Below are 16,575 nucleotides of genomic sequence, written 5' to 3'. Positions count from 1 at the left end.
CCATTCTTTCCTGAAGGCGTCTCACTGTAAGAGTCATGAAAAGCTGCTTACATTGGATAAAACTAAAGCATCTGAAATTCTAGAAACATGTACTGAAGCTTAATTTTTCTGTCAGCAGCTTGGGCATAAAAATACTTGCTCTAAAATTACTTATGTTTCCAAAAAACTGTTTTCAGAAATTCACATTTATCAGAAAAATAAAAGAATATTAAAAAAAAAGCCACAAATAAAGATCAGCTTAGCCAAGTTAAAAAAAAAACTTAGTTGTGAATAATAGCTATTCCAGTTATGCCTCAAATTATGTGAAACAAGAATACATATGTACATATGCAAATACTGAAAGCAATTTAAGGAATCAACTTTAGCTCAGAAGGGATATTTAAATGATATATTTATCTAGAGATGACTCCTGAATCTCTCAAATGTATATATTTTATTTGAAAAGAAAACAACTGATTTGTCCTGCTGCCTTAGCCCCCCGTCTGGAGTCTGGAGACCTTTTTGATTGTTACAGCAGGATAGGGTAGGGGGCAGTTCATGCTGCTTTCCTCTAGTGAGGAGAGGCCAGGGAGGATGTTGAGCTACAATGCACAGACATATAGCATCCCAAATTGGTGGCCGTGCTAAAGTAGAGAAAAAAAATGTTCTTAACATTGTATTACAGAAGATTTAATTTCTAATTATCTATACAGCACACACATCATTACAAAGCAAGTTGGATTTCTGAAGTTTTATCCTGTATAGAGGTATGAATTGGAATAGAAAATGGGATATGTGGCTACATTATTAAGGTAATTGAAGTATAATTCTAAGAACATAGCTGTGATCAGAGTCAGATATTTTCATTTCAGGTTTATTTTTGACTTTTTTTTTCTGATCCATAGCCCTCTTCCTATTTTTACATCTGAAAGAAATTGACAAATAGGACTTGATTTTCTGGGAAGGACAGATAAATAAATATATATTTCTGAAGCATCACAGCAGCATTACATAATATCCTATATTTGAATAGCATCCTTAGAGAAAGTTGTGATAGCTGAGTTGAAATAAGCTAAATATAAATTCTTGAATAAGCATACTTTATGTGTTTTTATATATTTGGTTTAAACAGTGCACTTCTAAATACAACTTATGAAAACAGTTTCAACAGTAATGAGGAATCCGGAAATTTGAGAGTCACAGAACCTTGTTCTGGTATCAGCTGGATGATTAAACTATTTAAATTTATCTGGGCCTCAATTTCCACACGTACAAAGTAAAAGAACAAACAAAATAATCAGTAGAATTCTTTCCATTTGTAAAATGGAAAAATTAAATCATTATTGAGCTAGTAGGTTTTAAAGTAGGTATGTTATACTTACTGAAAATTATAATAATAACCCCCTAGTACTCAGTTCTTATTGCCTCGCTTCCTCCCCTACCCAAGAATCTTTTTCCAGGAACACTTTTTCAAAGTGAGTGCTGACTTGCGGCTGTGGTTGTAACACAGCAGGAGTTGATGCCTTTGTAAAGCTAGCATTCTATAACAGCGTCCTAGTTCAAGCCTGTTCTGCTCTTGTTTCTGATCCATTGTATATGGGCCCCACTTCATGTTCCACCTTTTCTACTTCTGATCTATCTCCCTGTTAATGGCCCATTCGTGTATTTTGGCCTCTGTCACCCTTACAGGAAACTTGGAAGAAGCTTCTGGCTTGTGGCTTTGGCCTGGCCTAGCCCTTTTTCCTTGTAATCATCTGGGTAGTAAGCCAGCAGATGGAAAACCTCTGTCTCTTGTAAAATAATCTTTAAGAAAAAAGGGGGTCCAGAATGATAACCTAACAGCTAAAGTCCTCACATTTCATGCACCAGGATACCATATGGGCACCAGTTCTAATCCTGGCAGCCCCGCTTCTCATTCAGCTCCCTGCTTTAGCCTGGGAAATCCTGGGAAAGGAGGCCCAAAGCCTTGGGACCCTGCACCCATGTGGGAGACCTGGAGGAAGCTCAAGGCTCCTGGCTCCCGGCTTTGGATTGGCGCAGCTCCAACCATTGCAGCATCTTGGGGATTGAATCAGCGGATGGAAGATCTTCCTCTCTGACTCTCTGTATGTCTGAATTTACAATTAAAAAAAAAATCTCTAAAAAAAGCAATAAAGTCAGTAAGTTAATTAACATCAACTACTACATCAACAATTACAGTGGTGTCATCATTCAGTGATAAAGATCAACAAGAAGAATTTATGTGTTAAAACGTATCTTATACCTTGGGGCTGGCACTGTGCTGTAATGGGCTAAGCCTCTGCTGTTGGTTCCAGTGTTCCTTATGATCCCCAATTCATGTCCTGACTGCTCTGTATCCAATCCAGCTCTCTGCTTATGGCCTGGGAAAGCAGTGGAGAATGGCTCATGTCCTTGAGCCGCTGCACCCACCTGGGAAACCAGGGAGAAGCTCCTGGCCTCTGACTTTGGATTGGTCCAGCTCCAGTGCTACAGCCGTTTGAGGAGTGAGCCAGCAGATGGAAGACCTCTCTTTCTTTCTTTCTCTCTCTCCATCTGTTTCTCCCTCTGTTTCTCCTTGTTTCTCTGTCTCTTCCTGCTATTTTGCCTCAAAGAAAAATTAGATAAATATTTAAAATATTTATTTTTTTATTTTATTCACAGCTTCTATTTTTTTTAAAAAAGATTTATTTTTAAATTTTTATTGGAAAGGCAGATATACAGAGAGGAGGAGAGACAGAGAGGAAGATCTTCCGTCCGATGACTCACTCCCCAAGTGAGAGCAACGGCCAGTGCTATGCCAATCCTAAGCTAGGAGCCTCTTCCGGGTCTCCCACGCGGGTGCAGGGTCCCAAAGCTTTGGGCTGTCCTCAACTGCTTTCCCGAGCCACAGGCAGGGAGCTGGATGGGAAGCGGGATCGCCGGGATTATAACCGGCAGTCATATGGGATCCCGGGCATGCAAGGCGAGGACTTTACCCACTGCGCCATCGCGCTGGGCCCCACAGCTTCTATTTTATAGCTTCTATTTAAAGGTACCGCTGGCCCTTTGAAGAAGACAAAAAGATTTGCCAGAGGCTAACTGCTTGAAGCAGTTTAACTACAAATCAGAAGTGATCATGTACAGCGACTAATTTATTAAACCCAGAATGTAAATACAGATTTAAAAAGACCTGGTTGAACTATGTGATTTAAGCTTATTAACATCATTTCTATGAAATATACTCTTTCGCCAGCAGATGTCAGTGCAACCTTCCTTAACATTTTTAGCAGTTTCAAAGTGCATAAAAAATTGTCTTAAAATAGCAAGGTTAAGACACTAATGTCAATGTTTTTGATTAGGAATATCTTCTTAAATGGAGTTTAGAAAAATACCAATCTTTCCAACATTATTTAAATGAGTTTCTTGCCTAGATAAAGCATATTGCATATGTAATAACACATTGTTATCTTAATTTATGTGACAGTTGCACTTGGCAGTGACATATAAAAGACATGACCTCAAGTACAAATGTTAATGTGTGGGAAAGTGTTGGAATTAATGCATTATTTTAAAAACTCATGCATCACGACACTAAACCTTAGCTAAACTATTTTGTCTCTTGATGACAATCACGCATGCAGTCCTTTGAGGAGCTCGTTAATACGTAATGAGTATTGAAGCATCAACAGAATGGCACCTCTTCCTTTTTGCCACAGTTTTATGTCTGATGACAGTAACAGCAGCACCTATTATATACTCACCTCACATTCACCCATATAAGCTTAGTAACAACCCTGTAATGTACATATTTGTATTGTCTATATTTTGTGAATACAGTAATGTGTTTATTAACAGTAGGCAGTTTTAATAAAGATAACACAGGAAGCCGGAGTGACAAGCTGCAAATGATTCTGCGCCTTCAGCATGCCCTTTTTTGCAATACCCCATTAGGTTTAAAATGCTGTTTCACAGCCCCCTCATTGAAAAGGCCTCTCCTTGCTTCTCTGTTACACTGGGACTTAAAGCTATATTTTCTATAAAATGTGACATGAAATGATGTGGGACACACTAAAAGTAAATTTAAATGGTAAGGGAACATATGTAAAATTGCCTTTTAAATACAAAAACCACATTTTTCTAAAAACAATTCCATGCTTGGGCATTTACACAAGACATACCCAAGATATATATATACATATATATATATATATATATATCTGCAAAAGACCTGTCCACAAATGTTTGTGTTTTTTTTGAAATTTTATTTGGAATTACCCAAAGTGGAGAACAACCCAAATTTTTACCAGTCAAATAATGAAGATACAAAGAAACCCCCCAAAACCTACAGAAAACATATATGTAGAAAAAAAACTGCTTAGGTTTCAAAATTTGTTTCCTCAGATTTAAGTTCCATTTTCCACAAACTTTCTAACATAGCCTCATACGGTGATTTATCCATACAGTGGACTGGTACTCAGAAAGATGAAAGAAGCCAACTAGTGATGCTTATAAGAGCCTGGCTGAATCTGAAAAATACTAAAATGAACGCGAAAGAGGATGCACATGTAGGGCAGAATACTTGCATGATTGCATGTACACGAAGTTCTGGAAAAGGCAGCGTTACAGACATAGTAACAGTGTAGGGGTCAAGGGAGGGATTGACTACAAGATGGAGTGTGAGAGAACTTTGGGGAATGATATATCTTGATTGTGATGGTGATTATACCACTGCCTCAAAATCTGAGCTATACACTAATCAAAATCTGGAACTGCACACTGAAAATTCATGCATGGTACATTTTTTAAGAAACCAAGTTTTTTTGTTTTTTAAAAAGGAAAAGACATTAGGTATATGTAAAGCCTGAATGATATCACCAGCAATAAAATTTGAAAATAGTTGAGTCAATGACAAGAAATAGAGAAAATGCTAACTTGAATTGTTCCTGGTCTGGAAATGCAAGACAACAGAAGCCAGGACTCTAGTACTAGCTGGCCAGCTCACTTGTTCTGTGACCCCGAGTGTGAGATGACCTCTCTACAAGTCTCAGTTTACTTACTGTTAAAGAAATTGCTTCACCTTTTTAAACACGTGTGGGACAAGTGTTTGGAAAGCAGCTAAAGCTTTGGTTGGGGTACCTGCACTCCATATTGGAATATATGGGTTTGAGTACTGACTCCAATATCAAGTCCATTTTCCTGCTAAGGTAAAACCTGGGAGGCAGCAGGTAATGTCTGAAGAGGCTCGGTCCTGCCCACTACTTTGGAAACCTGAATTAAACTCCTGGCTGCAACCTGACTCGGCCCCTGCTGTTGTGGGGTTTTGGTGAGTAAACCAGATTCCTTGAAAAGCTTTTCAAACTAGAAAAATGAAATAATCAACCTAATCATTCCAAAAATCTCTCCCTTTGTTGGTCACTGAGGCAAAGCCCAGGCCACACGAGATGTCTTTGGTTGGGCCCAGTGTGGTAGCCTAACAGTTAAAGTCCTCACCTTGCACATGCTGGGATCCCGTCTGCACACTGGTTCTAATCCTGGCAGTCCCACTTCCCAACCAGCTCCCTGCTTTGGCCTGGGAAAGCAATTAAGGACGACTCAAAGCCTTGGGACTCTGCACCCACACGGGAGACCCGAAAGAGGCTCCTGGCTCCTGACTTGAAATCAACGCAGTTCCAGTTGTTGTCTCCACTTGGGGAGTGAATCAACAAATGGAAGATATTCCTCTCTGTCTCTCCTCCTCTCTGTGACTTTGCAATAAAAATAAATAAATCTTAAAGAAAAGAAATATCTTTGGTTGAGAATCAAATTAGTAAATAAGCTATCACTCCCTCTTCCTACAGAGAGGAAATGATACAATTTGGCCAGCAGGTGTCATGCACGCATTTATAATAAAAATTATTTTTTACATCAAAATGCTTTTTGAAATGATTGGGTGGCTAACATTTTTGTCTAAAGTGATCATGAACATAATTTAACCATATCAATCTTTCATAAGAGGAAAGATTTCCTAAGCATTCCATCTGTTCAAACTTTCTTCTCAGCTCTAATCACCTATGCTAGTTGCCTACCAAGGTGAGGAGAACTCCTTCTCCATTTTGCGTGATGTTTCAGGGGCTTTGGGGAAACAGGTTGATGATTTACAAAAACTACCTTGTGTTGGCAATCTGAGCGCTTTAATGGGATTCTCTTTGTTCTCAATGTCACCTCCTGCCTGAATCCTTCCTCTGGGGTCCCCAACACTGTATGTACGTGTGTATATCCCACATAAAGCATTATCCACAATTTCTTGTAGGTATTTATGTAAAAGTGTCCCTTCTTTTTTGGCCATTTCCCTAGCTTTAACTTTGTGGCAGCTATCAATGCTGCGTACCCAAATGTGTGGCATAGTTCCTTGTGCTCAATATTGTGTGTTGGTGGAGAATAAATAAGTGCATGAATATTTGAATCCAATGTATAATGGAACAGATAAAGGGTGTAGGTATGAGCAACTGGAAAGCACATAGATACACGATGCTGTTTATTTTGCCCATTAGAATATGTATGATAATTGTGCCTTATAGAAGCAAGCAATGTCAGAAGTGTGTAGAAGCCAAAAGCATGAGATAATGGAGTCAATTTAAATGCTTATGTAATTCGAACAAGCAAGAAACCTTAACCTTTTTGTGCTAAAGAAAGCTGAAGATCTAGCACCTTGGGATACCTGTGGACTCCTTCTTAGAATAATGTTTTAAAAACAGAAAATACACAAAATGACAATGAATTACATTCAAATACAGTTATCAAAATATTTTAAGCAATTTATTTGTAAGATCTCACAGCAGGTTTAAAATTACTACTGTTTCATAAAAGATAATTGTAAATGATTTTTTGAGAAATCTGCGACAACTCTAATATGATATGAAAAAATATTTTTGACAGTCATAGTTATTACAAATCTGTTGTTTTGCCTAAATTCACAATTGGAGGAAATGATCAATTTCAGGCTTGTAAAGTGCCCAATTTTGGTCAATCTTTTCCTCCTTTTTAGATATATAGACTCTTTCAACCCAATTTTTGAACTGCTTGAGGGGGCATATGAATCCCCAATTAAGAACCTCTGGACCAAAAGGAAATTAAGATGTTAGCAGTCATGAAGAATAAAGGACTATGAGAATTTTCCTTCTAAATGTAGAGTCCACTTCCTCTCTCCATTCCTGCACAATGTCAGCATGTTTATTCCCTTATCTCTTGTTTGTTTTACCCCCATTACAATGGGGTGTATAACCTAATCCCTGCACTTAACCATTTTGCCTTTCTCCAGCCGTGCCTGTCTAGGCATTACACAGTCCAGTTGGTATATCTTTGTCCGTACCCTGCTTGATTTCCCTCTGACTGTTTCTTATTGATCATCTTCTTAAATCTTTCTTCCTCTGACTTACCTCTGTTTAGAAGTTCCTTTTCAGCCTTCCATCCTATCTGCTCTTCTGCTTGTAGATTTGTCATCAGACTTCTATCAGTGTCCAGATTCTTGACTCGCTTTATACATCCAGTCTATATCTTCAGACCTCTTTCCCAAACCTAGATCCCAGGCTGTGGCATGACTCTGGAAACAGCAAACATTCCTCAAACTCAACATATCCAAAATTAAACTCATCTTCTGTGGTCCCTATTTTGATGAATGATGTTGCAATTACAAAGCTGCCTAGATTAATAATCTAGTAGCTATTTTGTTTGTTTTATTTCCTCCTGTTCCTTACTTCCAGATATAAAATTACTTGGTGATTTTCAAGATTATCTAAGATCTCTCCAGTTTTCCCAACTCTGCTATAACTATCAATAGACATCTTTTTGACCTCAATAAACCCAAATTTCTTTATCCTTCATGTAAAATCTACTGAAATAGAGGCAATATTTGCAGTGGCCCAATTAGCATGCCTTCAGCCTGGTTGCTTTGGGCAGGATATTGTTTCTTCACATTTGCTCAGTATTCTTATCGATAAAAATGCAAACATCAATTTTGTTTATTGCATTAGCTTTGGAGTGGATTGAAGGACCATGTGAATTAGCATGATGTGGGAAGATGTATTGAGTAGCTTATTGTAATAACCAATAAACATCACTTTCTATTTAAATATTTTTACTTATTGAAAATCACAGTTAAAGAGAGTGGGAGATATACACCCACTCACACACACACACACATACACACACCAAGTAATCTTCCCTCCACTGATTCACTCCCCAGATGGCTGCAACAGCCAGGGCTGAGCCAGGACTAAACAAGGAGCTAAGATTTTCATCTGGGTCTCCCACATAGATGACAGGATCCAAACACTTGGATGATTTTCTGATGTTTTTTCCAGGTTGTTTGCAAGGAGCTGGGTTGGAGGTTCAGCAGCCAGGAATTGAAGTGGTATCTAATGGAATGTGGTTTCACATACTATACAACATCACCAAACATGAGGAGCAAAAGTGGTTTTTAGAGAAAATATATATATAAAACCTTAAAGGCTTATACTAATGAACAGGTAAGCTATATATACAACCTAAAAATTCAGAAAGCTATAGAATAAATTTTGACACTCTCATAAAATAAGAACAAAATGAATTGTTTAGAAAGCAGAACATATGGTAAGTAGAAGCTATATAAAGTCAAAAGTTGGTTGTTTGGAGCCTTGAACTGTGTAAACCTGTAGTAAGAATAGTAAAGAAAATAAGAGATGTCAAAATAAGTAATATTAGCAATGAAAAATGAAAATAATTTTATACCTAGCAAGCTAAAAAAGATAGTATGATAGTATTTTTAGTTAATTTTATTCCAACATTTGAGAACACAGACAAGTCTATAGAAGTAATTTAATCATAATTAAAGACAATAAAAAGTAATTGAATATCTTCCCATAAAGAAAGCACCAGCCCTGCATAGTTTTGTTCTTCCACATCTGCAAAAGAGAAAAAAAAAGAAAAAGACTAATACTCAGCCAACTCCTAATGAAAGCAGGAAAATGAGGAACATTCCCTACCACATTTTGTGAGCTTAATATCATTTTGGTAAAAACTAGACAAGGATTGTAGGAGAAAAGAAAATTATAGGCCAATTTTACTTATGAATATGGATGTAACAACTCTCCCAAATTATCAAACTATAACTAGCAATACATAATTTCAAAAATAATCATGATGCATCGTGATCATGTTGGATTGCCTTGAGAGTGCAACCTTTAGAAATAAAGCTTTAGAAAATTCTAGAATGTCATTCATCGGAAGAATTGACTTATAGGAAGTATACCCTGTAAATTCTTTCTTGGAAGTTTGATGATAGCCCAAGGAATATTTGGGAAGGAGAATAAAACATCAAATTTAAATCCCAGCTTCCTACATTTATCTGGCTCTAAAAGCGTTTATTTGTTAAATGAACTGGCAAATGAGAAAAATAAGACAATTAAAAGTTGAGGGGGAAAAATGAGCCTTTTTCACTTGTATTCCGTCTTCAAAATACTATATTTACTAGACCAGGCACTGAGTGTGTATTTATTTATTTATTTGTAGGACTTTTGCCCAAGTTCACATAAAATTTGCATGAATATTTTGGGGCAGCACTATTATTAAGTTATTGGTGATGAATGCCAGTGTCACTTTTATCATTTTACTTTGTAAATTTAAAATTTCAGAAGATTGTTGGTTATTTGGCATGACTAGTGCTTTCAAAGATCTACATTGCTCATGTTAGATGCTTGTATATATTTCCTCAGTGATAGATTATAATATCATCCATAGAATAAGAGCAATTATGAACAATACTTATAGGAAGCTCTATGGTTGTTTTTAGTCATCTGAGTTATCCCCAGTTCTTGGTGATTCTTCAAAAATTCCTTAGTAAACTAACATTAAAATACAGTTATAAATCATTTTGCTCCCAAGTGAATTTAAATGTTCTGGAGATTCAAGCTACATTTCTGGGTCTATGGTCCATTGTGTCATACTGGGAGTCTTTCTCTTACGCTTCGTTGCTTGTTGGTAGGTTTTATATGGGATTTTTACAGTCAGCCAGTCAATATTGAGCAAGTGACCTGATGGAAAGGACTTAACCCTCTTCTTTCCTTAACATATTTGGTTTAATAATGTTTACCCCCAAGAGTCAATGGCTCCTTCAGAATGAACAGTGAAAATTCTGTCTTCCAGGTATTCCTGTCTGTCACAGTAGCTAGCACTCAGTTCACTCTAACTCTTTAATTAGATTGCAGGATTACCCAAAACAGTGTTTCCTGGCACATCTCTGGTACCTGGCTCATAACAAAAAGACAAAACTCCGGATAGCTAGGATAAATAAATTAACAGATTCGTCAGCTTTATGCAAATCTTTGCTCACCTGCCCTTGAGACATGAGAGGAAAAGAATAAATATATAAGTGTTGTATTAGTCTGATCACTGACTCAAAGTAGGAACCCTATATATAGAATCCTTACAGAGAGTTAAGCCTCTGATAAAATCTTTCCAGAAGAGGAATGAACTTGCCTTTTCCATTTATGGGTAGCTCACATTTTTAGAAAGTGCTTTTTATCACTGAAGCATAATTTGCCTGCTTGACTCTATTGTGCCCTTTGGACTTCTGTACATTTCTGTTTCTATAGTATAATTATCTGAGCTTGTTTTAAAAGACACAAAATCAAAATTATTTAAGAATGGTTTGTCCTCCTGGGATCACTATCAGCTGGAATGTTTACCTCTCACCCTTCACCTCCCAATAAAATACACAGGCCTTATTTTTGAACTCAGTTATTTGCAGATCTGTCAGAAACAGAAAGGCAGGAATACCAGTGAGCCAGGCTACAAATTCAGGAAGGGAAAATTGCCACTGTGTTAGAACACTATTGTTCAGGTACTTCATGTTATTCTAGTTGCCACTTAGATCCATTATTGCTTGGCTGTTCTTACAAGATAATATCAGTTATCACAGTGGAGGACAATTCTTATTTGCTATAACAAGATGGTTCTTGTTTATTCTAAAGCTGACATTAGTGCATTGAGGTGCGCATTAAAGAAAAGGGGAAACACTCCAATGTCAGATAGCATGACCTTGGGATTCTTTTTTGGCTGTGATATTTTATATTTGAAGATGCTAATCAGGATTCCTCTAAGTTCCTTTTTTCTATTCCCACACTGCCACTGCCTAGGTGTTATTGTCTTCTCAGATTCTACATATGAAATTTCAAAATTGCCTTCGATTCTTAACCTACTACTCCCACAATCTTCTCTATCACTGGCACCTTTTTGGATTTATTTTTTAGATGAGGTTTGTTTATCCTGCTGATCCTCCTTGCTGCCAAGTGCCTGGGCATGAGCAATTCCTCCCCACCAGTGCTTCTCACATACACTTCCTCTCCAGTTGCCTTGAGAGAAGATCATCACTGCTGCATGATCCAGTCTCTGATTCCCTTTGTTACCTAATGTCCATCCCATTTTCATCCAAAAGGCAATGCCAGCTACATTCATTTATCTTAATTTCCATCATTCTCAGTGTGGTGTAAAACTCACTGTGTGTGAATGTCCTATTGAATCAGTCTAAACTGCTTTGTTCATTTACATCTCAACATCTTCAGCTTCTTTAATCTTCAGCTCCCACATTACCCAGCTTTAATTCAACTGTTTTACCTCCCCGTTCAACGTGGCAAATACCAAGTCTACTCCGATCAGCATCCTCTCCTTGCAAACTACATGTTGCTGCAGCCACCAGAGCTATGCTATGTGTACCTTTGTTTTGATCTGCTCTCTCCTCTGTGCCAGTTGGGGGACCAACTTCACTTCTATTTCCTCTACAAATATTTGCTCCACTGATTCCAGGCCTTATTCATCTCATCTCTTTTTTTTCCCTTTACCATTATTACTGTGAATTACAAGATAAACAAGAGAATAAAATTTAGATATATAACTGATTGTAAGAAAGCTATGTATGTTATTACCACTTTGAAGCAAATAGAATATTGAATCTGGAACCCTGGGAGCCCTCTCTCAGGTGTCCCTTCCCAATGAGTTTCATAGTACTAGCAGTCAGTACTTCCTAATTTAGCACTTTAAAGTAATTAAGTACCATTTTGCCTTGCTGGTGGCTTCAGTCCATTGATTTTGCCCCTTCTACTCAATGGTAGATTCTTGAAAGGTAGTGATTACATAGATTATTCTTTAAGATAACCTGGAGTGTCTCAAGCAGAGCTAAGTGAATGTTATGCATTTAATAGATGCATTTTCATTGTTGAGAAAAGAGGAAATAGCAATATCAAGAATGATTAATATGCATGCCTGTGTCTAAGAGTTAACATTGTTATATTTTTCAAACATGTTACACTTTAAAGAATGGCACAGTTATATTTTCTCAGATTTTTTTTTTTTTGCCACATATTGTTCTTGTTACTTTCAGTTTTCTTTTCCTTTCTATGACAGCTTTCTTGGATATTTCTCAGGGAATTTCCAGCTTTGCGAAACAGAATATAGAGGAATGCTTTGTTAATGAATAGAAATCCATAGCAAACATGAGAGGAACACCAAAGATTGCCTCCCTTGTTTTCATTAAAGAACTGCTGTAAATCACAGACCAGCCTTCTCTTCTCCACTACACAGCTCTCCAGAAAATCAAACATAAAAACTGAGCATCCCATCCCAGTATCTTTAGCATTCAGTGCCTTAGCAAATGTTAGCAACACTCCATAACTTGGAAATATTTTCACTTGCAAATTCCAACAAAGCTTCTGTGGTACCAATAAAGAATATATACATATATGTTCATACTAAGCACAGAGTAAGAGGAAAAATAAAGATAGCAAATACAACTTTAAACAGTTAATTTGCCAAAAATTTCTGTGTAAGTAAAACATTTACTTCAAGGAGATTGCATTAAAAATGTGCAAAGTAAGCCAGTGATTACACAGAGAAAAACAGCATAGACTTTAAGAGACAATAATTATGACGTTTGATAAGGCCCATGCATCAGTGAACTAAATAAGAGATTAAATCTAGCAGCAGAAACAAATACACATTTGTATTTTATCCTTGCTGCTCTATGATTAGCACAAAAATTTACTTAAGAATTCTGGCATGGGTTAATTATACTTAGACGGTGGAGGACAAGCAGAAAGGAAATTACATTTCCTGAAATGAGTTTATATACAACGATTTAGTTCACAAACCAGTGAAATAACTGCAGTAGAGTTGTAACCTACGCAAAATCCATTTCACAATCTTGATAAGTGGGGTAGGTAACTTGGCCTAACTGCCAACTTGCATATCTCAGAAGAAAGACAGTACTATTTAAAAGATGTATTTATTCAGTTACTCAGGTAGCAAAATTATGTTGAACTCTCTTCATATGCCACAACTTGCTATATACTTGGGATACATCAGTGAATTCTTGTGGTATGTGAGAGGCCATTCTTAAGAATTTCAAAAATTTGTGGGAAAACCTTAGGAAGACTTCAAGTGAGCACCGATCTGAAGGCATGGGGTAAACTCTGGAACAGGGACAGCAATAGACTAAAGAAGAAAGAAATGATAGCTTCAGCAATATCAGTTTGATATAAAGTTTCTGAAACAATAATGAATTGGCAAGAGTTAATTGTATTATTTGTCTTTATAAGAAAAATACAAGTTACATAATTTCTTCGTACACATGGAATATTACATTATGAGTGGTTTTTTTAAAAAGATTTATTTATTTTTATTTAAAAGGCGGATTGTGCAGACAGGGGGAGGTTTTTCATCCACTAGTTTCAAATGGCCACAATGGCCAGAGATAAACTGATCCAAAGCCAAAAACTAGGAGCTTCTCCTTCGTGAAAGAAGGGTCCCACGGTCTTAGGCCTTTCTCTTCTGCTTTTCCAGGGCATAAGCAGGGAGCTGGATGGAAAGCAGAGCAGCCAGGACACAAACCAACGCTGATATGGAATAAGGGCACTGCAGGCTAAGGATTAGCTTGCTAAGCCACTGTGCCAGGTTCATCATGAGGTATTTTAATGTAAGGATCATTTTAAATAGTGTCAAGAGGAAAGCGTGTGGACCAAGAAAGTTGGCACATGTAATTAAAAATGGCTGAGAAAAACACTTTTTGTCCCTTTAGATTGCTGTATTGTTTGAGGTAAGATGAAATTGGATTACTCATTACTTTTAATAGTTTAGTCTGTTTAGAATTACCAGATTTATATTATCGAATAAATGTATATTCCTTGGATTGGACTGCCTGGATGTAGATGCTTTACTAGGCTTCTGCAATGAAGTGCCATAGGCCAAAGGGACTAAAACAACCAACGCTTATTTTTTTTTTAAAGATTTATTTTTATCATTTTGTTATTGGAAAGGCGGATATACAGAGAGGAGAGACAGATGATTCACTCCCCAAGTGAGCACAACGGGCCGATACTATGCCGATCCGAAGCCAGGAGCCTCTTCCGGGTCTGCCACCCACGCGGGTGCAGGTTCCCAAAGCTTTGGGCCGTCCTCGACTGCTTTCCCAGGCCACAAGCAGGGAGCTGGAAGGGAAGCGGGGCTGCCGGGATTAGAACCGGCGCCCATATGGGATCCCGGGCGTGCAAGGCGAGGACCTTTAACCACTTGCGCCACCGCGCCGGGCCCAACCAACGCTTATTTTAAACTTGCTGTTCTGGAAGCTGATTGTCTGCAGTCAGGCTGGAGGCACACCTGGGTTCTGGTGAGGGCTGCTGCTTCTGGCTTCAAATGGTTATGTTCTCCCTGCATCCCACATGGCAGGTGAGAGGAGAGAGAAGGGGGAAGAGGGATCCAGAGAGGAAGAGAAAGAGAGAACACATTAGGTATCTTCTCACAAGGGCAATAATCCTACTAAGAGGCTCCACCCTCAGGGCCTCATCTAAACCTGAATACTTCCCACAGACTGTGCCTGCAAGTGCCATCACATTGAGGGTTAGGGCCATGGGTAGGTATTTTAGAAATAGACAAGAAAGAAAAGAGCCAGGCTAGCACAAAAGGAAAAATTGAGCAGAAATGGGTTTGTTGAAATTTTAAGTCTCAGCAAAAGATATCAGTGGCTGTAGAGTCAGGAAAACCCTTCAGAGAGGCAAGGAATCAAGGCAGAGAGGTTGTTCTTGGCTATTGGCTTCTCCCTAAGGGGCTTAACCATGGGCAAGGTAGTGCCCAGAGACACCAGGATGAACCAGCATGCCAGTAGCTGGTGTATGGTTGTGTGGGCACAGAACAAGTAACCTGGCAAAGAATCTCTATGCCTTCTATAAAGTTTTATGACCTAAATTATCACAATGATTAAAACAGACTGGAATTAAAATCTGAGTTCTCTGTGACCTTAAGAAGCTTAAATGCAATCTATTTAAAAAGTCTCATCTGCTTAACATGATGATGATGAGGTTATTACAAGGATTATATAAATTAAGAATATATAAAGAAACTTGCATGGTATCACACACAAATTTAATAAATGGTAGGAAGTATTATACATCAATATGTCCTATTCTTTCTAAAATAAGACTGATTAGATACAAATTTTTAAAAATCAGAAGTTTCAGATGTTATGTAATTACTTCCTATGATTAGAAGCCTATTTGAGAAGTTTTCAGTACCTGTTGATGACAGTGCCTTAGAAAGGTTCTGAACTGCAGTCAGAACACTCAGACATGAGGTATAGACTCTTAAGGGCAATGGCAAACAGATGTAATCTCAAATGCCAACCAAGTGCACTGTGTATGCAGTGTTACACAGCTTCCAGGAGAGGCTTCCACCTCCAGTTAGGATATAGCTGGAAGTGACAGAACTTTGCTCCTGCAGTAACAACAGGAAAAAAAAATAACTCAAGCAAAAAAGAAAAATCAGGATTTGGAGTTTGACAAGATGAAAGGATACAAAAATGCCTGATAGGGGGAGAAGAGTTGCTTCTATACTCGAAGCAACTTGATTCAGCACTGCTGAGGGGTTGCCCCACATGTGAATGGACGGAGGAATTGCACTGTCACAGAGTGTACGTAAGACAGTATAAGCCAGTTAGGCATAAGTGTGAGGAGACAAAATGTTCCAGTTAGTCCCAAACACCAAGCAAATTGCTGGCTTGATAATGTTTTATTCCACTTGGAATATTTTCTAAAAATGAAGTAAAGATTAATGAGTCTGAGAATACATTCTTTGGGATGCGTATAGTAATGAGAATCCAGGTCCCTGCCAAACTAAGTTCAGAAAGTGAAAAGAAAACATTCTTGTCACAAATGCAGCATAATTAGCTGCCAGCTCAATAGTTGATAACATTTAAAAAGGCAGAGATACGAAGGCATATGATTGAACTAGTCACAAATGAACACAGAAACAAAAACTGGGTAGTTCTAAAACTGAAAATTTTAACATTTGAAATTAACATTTCATTGCATATGTCCAACAGCAGATTGGTCATTGTACAAAATAAATGAACCTAAGAATAGCTAAAATAATTATTTAAATTGAAGAAAAGACAAAAATTTTTCAGAAAATGAGCAAATCATGAATTGAAGAAACTTGTCAGATGATCTAGTATAAATATTGGATTCCCCAAAAAGAAACAAAGATAACTGAAGGTGCAAAACGCATTTGCAAAAATTTAGAATTTTTCAAATCAGCGAGCTACAATGATTGTTCTGAGTG

Source organism: Ochotona curzoniae, unplaced genomic scaffold (assembly GCF_017591425.1).
Source record: "Ochotona curzoniae isolate NIBS_2020 unplaced genomic scaffold, NIBS_Ocur_1.0 scaffold_1037, whole genome shotgun sequence".
In the NCBI taxonomy this organism is placed as follows: Eukaryota; Metazoa; Chordata; class Mammalia; order Lagomorpha; family Ochotonidae; genus Ochotona; species Ochotona curzoniae.
The sequence above is the reverse complement of the archived record's forward strand: the minus strand, read 5'-3'. Positions refer to the sequence as shown.